The following is a 14,470-nucleotide window of genomic DNA, read 5'->3' as shown; positions in this document are numbered from 1 at the left end:
CTTACGTTCTCAGGGTCGCAGCGTGTTCGGGCGAAACTCTATACTATGCAATGAGAACCGATTTAGATCAAACGAAGTGGACCAACGACACTCTGGCAGAAAAGGGATTGTTACTTATTTGAAAGCAAACTACAGCAAACTAGGGTTTCGTCAGCATCTCGCAAATCCACCAGATTCCGAAACAGCTCAGTAAGGCACGTGGACGTTCAGGCTTGTCCTCCGGCGTGTCTTTCTCAGTTGAAGCTCTTGGTCCAAGCTAAACGGCGAGTTCTTTCGTGTACGGTCGGGCCGTCGAATCTCCTAGCTGGCCGTTGTCGTACTCCCTGGAAGCCGTCAAACTAACCCTGGCCGTTGTTCCACTCCGGCGGACTGTTTCAACTCCTTCTTCTTCGTAATCACAAATTCTACCTTTTTGCTCACTTTTATATTCCGTCTTTACTTTACTAATTGTACGAACGTTAATGACTCTTCTCCCACGACTGTCCCCTTGTAACGAGCTCCATCGTCTGTCTTGCTTTCGCAGCGATCTTGATGAAACATTTTCTTGCTTTTACATATACGGTGACGTTTATTCAGGGTTGTGTTGGGTTAGCGGTTATTAATTTGTTGAACTAATTTTAGTGCGGACTATTTTGCCGTCGTTGTGGCGGAATTCCTGTAATTCCGGTGGCGCCTTGGGAACCACGACTTAAGCCCCAACGTCTGGTCTGCACGTTCCGGGTTGTCACGTTACAGGTTGTCACCCGGCGAGGGTCCCACGGACTTGTAAACGAAAACAATACATAGCTTTCTTTTTTCACAAATTATCGTTGCTTAATTATAGAGTAATTTGGTGTTTTTATGTTAGTCTGTTTGGTAAAGCTTAAATCTATGTTAAACAAGAAGTAACAATATTTGGGAAATAATGTAAATTAACAGCTAACAACAATATCGAAGAGCCAACCACAAACAAACCCAATATTTACAACTTACATTCTACAAATTAAACATAATCTTCAATTGGGCCAGTTGACTTGGAAGTCATCGGTAACAATGTATGGATTCTGATATCAAGATACCCGATATCACATGACAATCCGCTATTATAGTGTGAACAAGGCATTACAGTGAGGTGATGGATTATCGTGCTCGTTATTTAATTTCGCTTCGGAAGCTGTAATACGAAGGGTTGATATCTATACGAGGTTCATTGTATTCAAGAAGTCCGTTCAGCTCTTTGGCTTCGCCGATGACATCGATATCGCTGTACACCCTTGAGAAGACGACGGAGACGTACATCAGACTGAAGGTTGAAACCGGAAGAATTGCGTACTGGTGACAGTTGACAACGACACCAGCAGAGTAATTCGTCGACACCTTATTCTAGACGAGAGTTGGGAGGCCGAGGATGAAAGCTCTGTGAAAATGATTTTCGATAACGACTCGGCAGAAACGAGTCGGCGAGGCGCGCAACGAGTAAAGCCTGTATCAAAGATGGTTCGATGAAGTGGAAGACAACCTGCGGGTCCTCTGCAGACGGAGTAGCTAACGAGTTGTAGCCAAGGACTTCTTCTAACAGCAAGGGACACATCGTCCTGGAGCTAACTGGTAAGGTAAGTAAAAAATATTAGACAATTATTAAAAAGGTGTAAGGTACAAGAATAGTTTGAAAATTCATCCTAAAAAAAACACCCAAAAATAATTTTCATGTGCTCATTGCTATACAATTCAGTTGAAAAATTTACAGCATGATATCTTTCGCATTTTGGACGTTATTCCTTTGCAGAGAAATATTCTATTTTATGCGATCTGTAACAGGCTTCTCGACTACTCGTTGGACCAATATCGTACCACGAAGCCATCCGGTGGGCTCAAAATTGTACTGCATGGCAAAATATAAATCTATTCATTATTGCTGCATGCCTTGATGCATCAAAGCAATAGTGCATCGGTTAGCTCGCAAGGAAGTGGTTCCATTTTCATTCCATAACCCACATTAGCTTACAGCATCACGATCGGCCCACGCCAATTTCTGTTTCCAGTCGTTTTGACTATTTTTTTCTCCAGTACTCTATTATTTGCACCACACCTCTACCAGCATTCACCGTCAGCTAGCCGTCTGTCCGTTACGCATTTTCATCGCCACTTCAATGCAGCAACCATTTTTTCATGAACCAATAATCAATCAATTCGCCGGCAGAGTAGTTCAATGGAAACGAATTTTCCAGTAGAGCTTCCATCTTGCGAACGCAACGCACCATTAGTTGGCGGCGAGAAGACGGGTGAGGGTAATAAAAAGAGAAAGACAGAAACAGGCCCACAGCGACGTAAATTTATGTTAAATAATTGTGTGATAGGCCTGACAGCGGCTTTACTGTGTTAATTTTTTTCGCGTCTGATAAAACCAACTCATTTACTTTTTATGTATCAACCCAATTTAGTTTTTCCCAAATAATGGCACAATGGATCTCCATGCTGTTTCTTGGTTTTTGATAAGATCTTTGACCAGAATGTTTGATCCAAGTGCAAATCCTTACGTTACTTTACCAACCGTTGCAATAAGACAATGTAGTATTTACACTGCAACTTTCTCCTTCGACAATGAAAACGATTTCACAGTTATTTTTCGCGAAATAGTTCATCGGTACATAGCCATATTGGAAGATACTACCTTATATATTGGACCGATTTTCGTCATTTCAACCGGCCGCGTGGATACAACCTGTTGCTCTCCATTACAGCCAGGTGCAATTTGTGGTCGAAGTGCATCACGAAACAGCACGAAGCGAAAAAATCGTTCAATCAGAGCGAACCATTTATTACCTGTCGGCGAAGAGTGTGTGTATACCAATGAGGCGGACGAGGAAAGTGCGAAGCAAAGGAGAGAGCTTCCGGTCGATACCACGTTGGTGAAATTGAAGCCACAAACGGGGAGTGATTTTTCCATTTTTTTTTCACTGCAGCTCGATCTGCTTGCTCGAAGTGGATTTATGTTTCATTTCAGTTCTCCACGCCGTCCCCCGAAATGCTGTCGGAATTTTAATCCTCCAGAAGGGTACGCGACGTCCGTTACATTGCAGCAATTGCAGCTAGCTGTGGGTGGGAGAAAGCACATTGAAAGAATTTGGGACGCGTCCAGCACCGAGCGACACGATTCTTTTCTTCTGCTTCAAATGCCACAAAATATTATTTCCAATCTTAGATTTCGCAAGCTTACTAGGTACGCTTACTAGGTACTCTTTGCCACATCGAATGCGACAATTCTCGACTTCTATATGTATTACCTACAGTTTCTAAGGGAATCAAACTCATGATGGGATTTAGAAAGCGGTACTAAATTGATTTAAGTTGGGCTTTTACTGGTTCGACATTCCTCAGATCATTTCGAAAAATCATTGGAAATTGTTTGATTCCTATGTTCGCCAACTAACGACCAACAATTATTGTCGTGGTTTTCGAAATTAAATCATAACAGTTTCACCGTGGCTTGAAAATGTTGGCTAAGATCGGTTTCACTAATGGTCTATATTAATGCCTGTATGAACGTTATAATAAAACTTGTCCACATAATAATGCTTCACCGTAAAATCTGCCAACAATAGTAATTTGTAAATCCAAAGCCCGAAAGTCATTCATTTCATAATAACACGCTCGGCATTGTGCGATGTCAATGCGGCGATACCGCTGTCATCTTTCTTACCTGTGCAGTGCAGCTTGCATGCACTGCTTAGCCTTTGGCACCGGGAAAAGCGCAAACTTTAGCACTCATGTATATTTTCCTTCGTAGCCGTTGCCGGTGAACACAGAATTTCCATCACACCACTGCTCCAACAAAGACCGCGTACATAAGCGCATATGTACGTAGCCGCAAACCCAAAGCTTTTGTTCGGCATGCAATTGCAATTTGTGCGTTGTTTACGTTGCCGGCAAACACTCTCTAATGTGTGAAACTTCAGAAAACCACACGTATGTTCCGAGTATCGTTGTTTCGATTTTGATGCGATATTGGAAAAAATGGATTCAAGGCTCATTAGTTACTAATTGAACCAAGATGAAAGGTATCGTTTTGGATGCGTAATGTCGTTAATGCATACTTGACATGCTGACAAATTCAAATATAGTACCTACATTAATTATACCATAGCACCTTGATTATCTGGAAAAACGGTACTTATTATGGCGTAGTCCAACATATTTGATCGCTTTTTAACTACCAAATTTATTGAGCGAACATTTGATAATCTAAATTATGAACGATCAAAAACGTAGTTTTTACTTCGACAATAACTGCTGATATAAGAATCGTCTGGAGATGGTGTTAGTGAGAAGTTTGAGCTCATGATCTACCAAGATTGTTTTCTGGGCATTCGGTCACCAGGAGATCTAAACCGTATCATAAATTTGGATTTTTGAATCGGCATACAGAAAATTGAAAGAGCTTTTCAAGGCTTATGAATCGCATTTATCTAATAGAAACTCATACAAATTTCAGTGACCTGTCCACGTATTGATTAACAACATAGTTCCGCAAGAAAAATTATTTCTTAAAAAAAAATTTGATTTTGAAAATTTAAAAATTTAGTTGACTATAAGAACACGATTTAAAAATAACTATCGTTAAAAAGTCGGACGCGTTTGTGACGTTAGATGGTCTGAAGCAAGGTAACGGGCTCTCGAACTTGCTGTTCAACATAGCTTTGGAAAGTGCGATACGAAGGGCAGGTGTGCAGAGAAGCGACACCATCATCACTTTTTTTTCTCTATGGACTTCCCCACTGAGATTAGTATCATTGATCCTTTGTGAAATATGCCCAGGTATCTGCTGTATCCTGCACTTCTATTCTATTAGTGGCATGCTCATTATAATTTTATCAGTGTTTGTGTGTAAGTGGTTTTACCCTTCCTTTTGCACGCTTACTGTTCTACTACACCGTGCCTCGTTCCTCTTGCCAAATATCACCAATTACAATTCCCTGGAGAAGTTTCGTCGTGCGCCCTTCTGGCCAGTTTTATTAATAAGAGGGACTTATTTTGACGCGAGGAAGTCACGCAAAGGTATTATAGATTTTAGCGTGAAGGAAGGGTAAGTGGTGGAGGACCCTGAGAATAAACCCATGCTTAAGTCCTTTTTTTGACTTCGAATGGCCTGATTCTACTAAGATTCGAACCCACGACCATTTTCTTGACAAAGCGGACCCTATAACCTTGCGGCTACGCAGCTACCCACCATCACCACTAAGTCTCACATGCCTCTGGGCCTCGCGGACGACATTGATATAATTAGTGTTAACCGTAGAGCAGTTGAGGAGGCCTTTACGGCTCTCAAAAGGGAAGCTGCGAGAATTGGACTCATCATAAACACTGCCAAAACGAAGTACATGGTGGCTGGCAGAGAGCGTGGTAGTTCTACGGGTGTTGGTGCTGCGGTGGAGATGGATGGGGATACTTTTAAAGTGGTCGACGAATTTTTTTATCTTGGTACTCTCGTGACATGTGACAACGAGGTGAACCGTGAGGTGAAGAGGCGGATTGCGGCGGCGAATAGGGCTTATTACGGATTGCGTAGTCAGCTTAGGTCCCGTATCCTACAGATCCGTACGAAATTTGTGCTCTATAGAACTCTGATCCTCCCGGTGGCGCTCTACGAACATGAACCGTGGACATGGAAGGAGGCCGATCGACGAGCGCTTGGGGTCTTCGAGCGTAGAACCTGCGATCAATACTCGCAGGCAAACTAGAAAATTGGGTGTGGTGCAGGCGCACGAACCACGAGCTGTATGAAGTATACAGACACGCTGATATTGTCAAGCTGATGAAACATGGCAGGTGGACTGGCCACGAAGCACGGATGGCGGATGAGCGACCGGCAAAGATAATATTAAGCAGAAAACCGGATGGAGGCCGACGACTTCGAGGCAAACCTCGCACGCGCTGGAAGTGTGCTGTCGACGAGGATGCCAGAGTAGCGGGTGTAAGGGGAGACTAGAGAGAAGTAGCCCAAGACCGAGTTTTGTGGAGACGTATTCTGGATTCGGCATAGGATCTCAACGATCTGTCGCCATAAAAGTAATTAAGTGATATCGTAAAAAAACCTTCTGTGAGCAAAGCGAAAGCGAAATCAAAATAACAAAATAACATTCCGAAATTCAAATTCTAAATTAACTGTCAAGGCGTCGTACACAAATTACGTAACGCATGAATGGGGGGAGGGGGTTGAATCTGCGTTACTTATTGTTACGTAAGGGTGAGGGGGGGTAGTAGAGACAGTCACGTAACTGTGATGTTTGCTCGAGATTAAAAATTTCGGAGGGGGGTCTGGCTGATCAGCGTTACGTAATTTTTGAGGGGGGGAGTCATGTCGAACGTTACCCATCGTTACATCGCGAGGGAGGGGGTCTGAAATCTAGGTTCTAGCGTTACGTAATTTGTGTACGACGCCCAAAATGCCAAACAAATGATAATTATACCTTGTCCTGATACAGAAACGTTGCTGTAAATTGAAAATCTCTAGGGTTGCCCGGTTAGAATGAAGTCAAAATTTTATGACATAGGGTATTTGTTCCATTATTCATCTCATTAAGCCGATGTTCACGAAGAATGCACGGATTGAACACCAAATTTTCACGAAATCATTGAACAAATAAACAAATTACGCTTACGTGCTCTTATGGTATGGCCCAGCATTGTATACTTAGTGAACTTAGCAAGATTTATCCTGAATTTTGTAGAAAAAACCATTTTCCACAACGCTTCCATATCTATCTCAAAACTTAAATCACTGCTCAATTATTCATCTAAACACGCCCCCATATTCATCACACTGTTAAAACTGAATGAACCACATTATCATGAATGAACGTAGCCGCAGCCCGTCATAGTAGACTCCATAGGTATCCGCTGTAGTTGTTTACGTGCAAAATTGGGAACCTAGGTAACCAATGCAGTGCTGTCGATTCATGTCAATTATGTCGGAATTGGGGTTTGCAATCCCGGGAACGATTTCCCGGGAATTGCCTTTTCCCGGGATTCCCGGATCCCGGGAATAGGAATATTGATTCCCGGGATTTCGAGATTCCCGAGCTCCTCGGAAAATTTTCCTTACAATATTGCAATAAAACTAAATATCGTATCGAAACACGAAACTTACGTCGTAGAAGTGTAGAGCGGCTTCATAGTGTGCATTATACGAAGCAAATATTTGCTTGAAACGACGATCAATATTTGCTTGCCGTGTAATATCAAATTATTTGCTTAATCAATTTGTCAAAAATATATGCTGTTTTATTCAGTGAACGATGAATTAAAAAATATTTTCTTCGTCTCATTTCTTTTTTGCTAGTGAGTTTACTACTAAGCGGATAGTTGCTCGATTTTTTCTTTGATTACTGACAGAAAATTTTGAAACCTGTAAATTGATAATAAACCCGTAAATCAATGCGACCAGAAATAAAAAAAATAATAAAACTCAGTGTAACTTGGGTCGTGGCCGCGATTTCACATAATTACGAAGGCATTCAAATGCTCTTAAATCTGGCTGCCGAACACTCAGCTTTATCTTCAACAAACTAAAAGTATTGGACTCTTCAGTTTCTAATGAAATGTAGCAATAGCTGGAATCGGTGATTTAGAAGTATTTTAGATATCAGACACCAGCGGTGATTCAGCGATCTTAAGCAAAGTTTTACAGAAGGGAACTACATTATTTCGGCCTAACGAAAAATTGTCAGCGGAACTGAGGCGTTTGATAGACGATTGTTCATGAATTTTTGGAGTGAACTTGAATAAATATTGCTCTTCAATTGATAATTAAATTGTAAACGATTGTTAAAACTTTTTATTAATAAACTTTATTTGAAATCTCCTTTTTGCTAAGGATTTTTTCCTTTCCCGGTTCCCGGGAATTCCCGGGAAATGAGATTTTGCATTCCCGTTTCCCGGGAAATCTATTCTCGGGAATATTGCAAACCCTAGTCGAAATAATTTTACGTTACAACGAACCTAACGATGAAATTTAGGATTTGTGAAAATTCACCTCATAGGGGAACTGCTCCATTATTCATCTCATTAAGCCGATATTCACGAAGAATGCACGGATAAAACACCAAATTTTCACGGAATCATTGAACAAATGAACTAAATATGCTTAAGTACTCTTATGTAATCGTTTAGCATTGTATATTTAGTAAAATTAGATAGATTTATCCTAAATTTTGTAAAACAAAACCATTTTTCACAACGCTTCCGTATCCATCTCAAAACTTGAATCACTGCTCAATTATTGATCTCACGACGCCCCATATTCATCACACTGTTAATCATGAATGAAACACATTATTATGAATGAACGTAGCCGCAGCCCGTCGTAGTAGGTTACCTAGATATCCGCTGCAGTTGTTTACGTGCAAAACTGGTAACCTAGGTAACTACTACAGTGCTTTCGATTTATGCCAATTATGTCGCAATAATTCAATATTTTCTGTATGATTTTTACGTATTAACAGGAACTGATTTGGCAGCTCTTGATTTTCTTCAACGCAGTGAAAACAGATGAAAATACATACAGTTGAAATTTAGGAATTGCAGAAATTCATCTCATATATTTCTGCTAATTCAAGCTTGTTTTAGAAAATTTGAGGTGAACATTTCAAAGATTGAAGTATTCTTAGTGTAGTGAGTGATTTTGTTTAGTGATTGAAATAAAAATTGGGCCGCTAGTGATGAAAAAACTTTGGTTGGCTGCTGAACGAGTCCCGTTGTAGCCGTATAGAACGATGCGCGGATTTTGTTTTCTGAGGTAGGTAATTGAATTAAATGAGTTTTCGAGTGCAGATGCCCGACTATAATATCAAATTTAGTGCTTTTAAGAGAGTTTATGCTTCATGAGGAATCTTAAGTGAACTAAGAAGAATTCATTCCATCGATTAGCAGATTGGTTTAAGAAGAAAATATGCCTTTTTTCCTGTTTTCAATTGTGTTTACATGTTGAATGAGATGAATATACGGGCTGAGGTGAATAATGGAGCAGTTCCCCTATATTTCTACTAATTCAAGCTTATTTTTGAAAATTCGAGGTGAACATTTCAATGATTAAAGTATTATTTGCGTAGTGAGTGATTTTGTTTAGTGATTAAAATAAAAAGTCCCGTTGTAGCCGTATAGAGCAATGCACGGATTTTGTTTTCTGAGGTAGGTGATTGAAATAAATAAGTTTTCGAGTGCAAATGCCCGACTATTATATGAAATTTAGAGCTTTTAAGTAAGTTTTTGAGGATTCCTCCTTATGAGAAATCTAAAGTGAACTAAGAAAAACCCATTCCATGGATTAGAAGATTGATTTAATTAGAAAACATGAGTTTTTCCTGTTTTTAATTGTGTTTTCATATAGTATAAGATGAATATATGACTGAGATGAATAATGGAACAGTTCCCCTATTATTGGCTCGTTCTTATGTTATTGCTCTCGGAGTGATGCTACTTCTATTATTTTGGTTACCATGGAGAAAAGTGAATACTTATTTTGCACGTCTGAACATTTGGGAGCACACCAGTAGACACCCCGATGGAGAGGCCTGCTCCCATATCGACCACATGCTGATCGACGACCGGCACTTTCAGGCGTCATCGATGTGATACGTCTGGACATCCAGAGGCTTTCAGCGGAAGGAGTTGCTGCAGAGTACATTCGGAGGACTTGAACGTGCAGTGGTCAGTGACACGAGCGGTGATAGGAATGACAGTAGGAATCAAGCGTACTGAGTGGTTTGATGCTAAGTGTCTGAAGTATCTAGATGTGACGGAAGAACGGTGTGCGATTCATTGAAACGCAACGAGTAGTGAGAAACTATGCTTAAACATGGGTTCCCACCAAAACTTTTTACGTCATGCGTCACGACAGAAAGTGAATTCTCGAACATGTTTGTGACATCGGATGGTCGGAAGCAAGGAGACGGGTCTCACACTTGCTGCTCAGCTTAGACTCGCAAGGTGACATATGAAGGGCTCAGGAGTAGCGCCATCATTACGACATCTACAATGCTTCTAGACTTCGCAGACGATATCTATAGTATCGGTATTATTGACTGATCTCATAAGAAAATCGGCGAGAATTGGACTAACCATAAACCCTACTTAAGGATAAAACCCTACCTAAGACTTTCAGACCCATAGGTCTGACTTCATCACTTCTCAAGCTGAAGGAGAAAATAATGGATAAATATATCCGTGATGAGTTTCTTAAAGGGGCCATCCACATACCACGTGGACAGCTTTGGGGTCCACGGTCCATACAATTTTTTTAGAATTTATATGGGCAGTTGTCCACGGAGGAGGAGGGGGGTGGGTCTAAAACGTTAAAAATCTGTCCACGTGGTATGTGGATGGCCCCAAAGACTTCCCGCTGAATAGGAACCAACATGCCTATCAAAGCGGCAAATCAACAGAAACTGCTCTTCACAGCTTAGTGACGTTGATTGAAAAGTCCCTGAGTTATCAGGAGACAGCGCTATGTGCCTTTCTTGATATTTAAGGGGTCTTTGATAACACGTCCTTTGCATCAATTAATACGGCTCTCTCCAATAAGGGAATCGACCACACTTCAAGGAGCTGGATACACGCAATGCTAGCAGAGTGATCACAGAAACCTTGGGGGATTCGTCTGTAACAATGTCAGTGATCAAGGGATGCCCGCAAGGAGGAGTTCTCTCGCCCTTGTTATGGTCACTAGTTGTCGACACACTTCTTAATAAGCTTTCGCAGCTTGGAGACGAGGTCGTTAAATACGCTGATGACATCGTCCTCATCGTCAGAGGTAAAGATGACGCAACTCTGTCGAGCCGAATGCAAGCGGCTCTGAATGCCACCACGTTATGGTGTCTACAGGAGAGTCTAAAACAGTCCTAATCCCATTCAGTAGACGAAGGAAGATCTCCATCACTCCTCCAACACTGAATGGAGTTAGACTGGGCTTCAGCAATGAAGTCAAATACCCCGGAATTATTCTGGATAAGGAACTGAACTGGTCTGCACAACGGGATCATGCTGCTAAGAAAGCGACCTCGGCGATCTGGGCCTGCAGAACTCTATTCGGTAAGACCTGGGCACTGAAACCAGACTTGGCACTTTGGTCTTACAAGACCATTGCCCGACCAAGAATCACCTATGCTGCCCTTGTGTGGTGGTCTAGGGTGAACGAAGTGACTGCGCAAGCCAAACTCAAAAAAGTTCAAAGACTTGCATGTCTTTCGATTACCAGCGCTTTGCGAACAACTACAACTGCAGCCATGGAAGCAATGCTCTGCCTACTGCCTCCTACATCTTCATGTGATAAAGGAAGCAGTGCTTGGCGCTCTAAGGTTGCAAAGGAGGAAAACTATACTCGATGCGGACCAAATCGGCCACCTTCGCATACTTAGGGAGTTCAAACTAACTCCGCTATTAACTACAGTCTCCGACTGGATGGACGTTGGGGCCAACATGGATATTCCGTATAGAGTGATGGAAACAAACCGCTCTATGTGGAACAATGGTGGGCCTAATGTTCCACCTGGCATCGTCAGTTTTTATACGGATGGTTCGAAAACGGGATCTCTAACGGGATCTGGTATATACGGACCCGGTATCAGGGGAACGTTTTCCCTGGGCAAATGGCCCACCGTTTTTCAAGCAGAGGTACATGCCATATATATCTGCGCAAAAATATGTCTGAAACGCAACTACAGACATGCGAAAATCGGTATATTCTTGGACAGTCAAGCAGCACTACTAGCACTTAAGTCCATCAAATGCGCTTCCAAACTTGTTTGGAAAGGCATTGAAACTCTACGGGAATCTTCCCGACAGAACTCAGTTTTTCTCTTTTGGGTTCCCGGACATTGCAGACTAACTTGGGAAAGGCTAGAAATAGCATCCCAATGCAACAGGTACAGGGTTGTAGACAAGCTAAACAGTGGGGTGCCAATCACTTATATGGGAAAAAAAGTAACCAGAAAACTTAAAGAAAAAACCCTACACAAAATGTTCATCCACCTGAAAAAACACCCTATGCAAAATTTTAGCTCGACCGGACTAAAAACGGGGTGGCGCAAAGCGATCGAAGTTTGACCTTGACAAATTCGAAAAATCACCAAAATCGAGAATTTCTTCTTCAGATGATACCAGATCTGGACGTTTCATGCATTTTGGAGCCATCTGGGACCAGAAAAAAAAAATCTCGAAGACCGATATTTCATGCACCCCACTCCGTTGGGTTAATTTTTGGACTTTTAAAGGCCAAAATTCAATCGCTTTGCGCCACCCCATTTTAAGTCTCATTGAGCTGAAATTTTGCACGGGGTGTTTTTTTGGGTAGATAAACATTTTATATAGGGTTTCTCAAAACGACTGTTTTCATTGGCACTAAACAGTTTATCTATCCGAACCCTGGAACCGCCAGAAAGTTACTTAGTCTAAATCGTAGTGAACTACGGATAATCACAGGACTCCTTACCGAACACTGTCCCGCTTTTTATCATTTAAAGAAAATCGGTGTAGTTTTGAACGACACCTTCCGATTCTGCAAATCTGAACCAGAGAGTTCAGAGCATTTGCTTTGCTCTTGCGGAGCTCTTGCTTCTTCTACTAGGTACAACTTCTTAGGAAGCTACCTTTCAACTCCATACCAAGTATGGAGCTCTAATCCCAAGCAGGTCATTAGTTTCATCAACTATGTTGTACCTAATTGGGGTACAGGTTTACAATAAAACAGTTCTACTCTATCAATGAGTACGAGCAATCCGTAACCTGTGCACAGCAATCGGGGCCCGCCACAAAAGACAATCAGCAAAAATGTTTCAGAATGATTTCAGTACCCAGTGCCCTTCAGGCACACAGAAAAAAAAGCGTCAAAAAGAAACAATCATTAGACAATTGTTAATAGTGGACTCACGTTGAAACTTAAAGCTAACAGTTAAAATTCTTTTTTTTACATTTATTTATGACACAATACAAATTAATGTTTTACGAAGCCAACTATATCTAATGCCTTATGGCCTAAAATATCTTATAAGCTAAAGGCAATTTTTATATCCTCGCTTCCGACTACGAGCTGAAACTATATCTAATACTAAAACTAACATGTTTTTTTTTCGTTTCGAGATTCGTTTCGCTGTTAAATGGGCACCTTGATAATCTTCAAATAGCTATAAACAAGTAGCATGCATGGCAAGTTTCGCTGAGCGAGGATGCACGATAGCGAAAAGCTACTACAGTAAGTAGCATTAAAACATTGTTTGCTCTCAGTTAAATTTAATGCTGTAATAATTTTCTGGAATTTGTAATTCTTCATATAAAAGTCTTCACAAACCGGGAAGCTTTTTTCTCTATCGCCAACATGGTGAAATGATAAAAATTAGTGTTTTGCGTTAGATTTTACTGCTATGCAACAAAAAATACTAACCTCGAATCCAAAGTCGCTAGTTTTACCGTAAAGTGTTTTTTTTTTGACCGTGATAAAATCGAAATTCCTCCGTATTTTCTGTTTTTACTCGTCGATGCATAATCTAATACATCCAAACTAATATCTGCAAAATTCTTTCGAAGTGAATTAAAGATAGAAATCAGAAAAAAAATCAGGCAGAACATTTTGAAATTTGATTCTGGAAGTTTAACCAATAATCTAAAACAAGTAAAAACAATCAAACATATCGAGTAACAACCGATTTTATTTAGGACAAAAAGAATCGCCTAATGTGCAATCTAAGTTAAAAAATTACGTTTCAAAATCACACGTTAAAAATTCTTTTATCAAAACTTTTCAACAATGTTTGTAGAATACTTTCGAAAAACCCTAAAAATCAGAAGAAATTCCTGAATTTATGATGCAAATCAAGATAAAAATTAGGAAAAAATAAATTAAAATAAATATTTGGGAATTTGATTTTGAAAATTTTAAATGTAGCCGACTCTCTGAATACGACTGAGCGAGACCAGGCACCAGGCAAAACACAAGAATCTTCTATAGATCAACTAATGGAATCAAGAACCGGACTGTACCAGTTTCTGCTATGTTTGACGTCTGGAAGAAGAATCTAACTACTAATTAGTCGCAAGTGGTCAGACGTTAGGATCAACATTTAAAAGTGGTGTTGAACAGGTAGGAAGGTATGAGATTAAGATAACAGGAAATAAATTTGAGTAATTGAACCACAACACCGCTGGAAGGATGGCTTACCGACCGAATTTTTCAAAGTCGGGAGCAAGCGGTTTGGCATTGCAATTCACCAGATTATACTGAGACTATGGTTTGAGAAGACACCACCTATAAACTGATTGGAAGGGCTCATCTGCCATATATAAGAAAGGATACGGACTAGACTGGCCATAAGCCTGGACTGGATCTATAAGAAAAGACACAGACTAGACTGGACATAAGAAAGGGCACAGACTAGGCATAACCCTCCCCGATTTCACATAGAAAATGCTCCGTTTGTGTTTCCCGTTCCATAAATTGAAGCCA

This window comes from Wyeomyia smithii, chromosome 3 (assembly GCF_029784165.1).
Source record: "Wyeomyia smithii strain HCP4-BCI-WySm-NY-G18 chromosome 3, ASM2978416v1, whole genome shotgun sequence".
Taxonomy (NCBI): Eukaryota; Metazoa; Arthropoda; class Insecta; order Diptera; family Culicidae; genus Wyeomyia; species Wyeomyia smithii.
Note: the sequence above shows the minus strand (reverse complement) of the source record.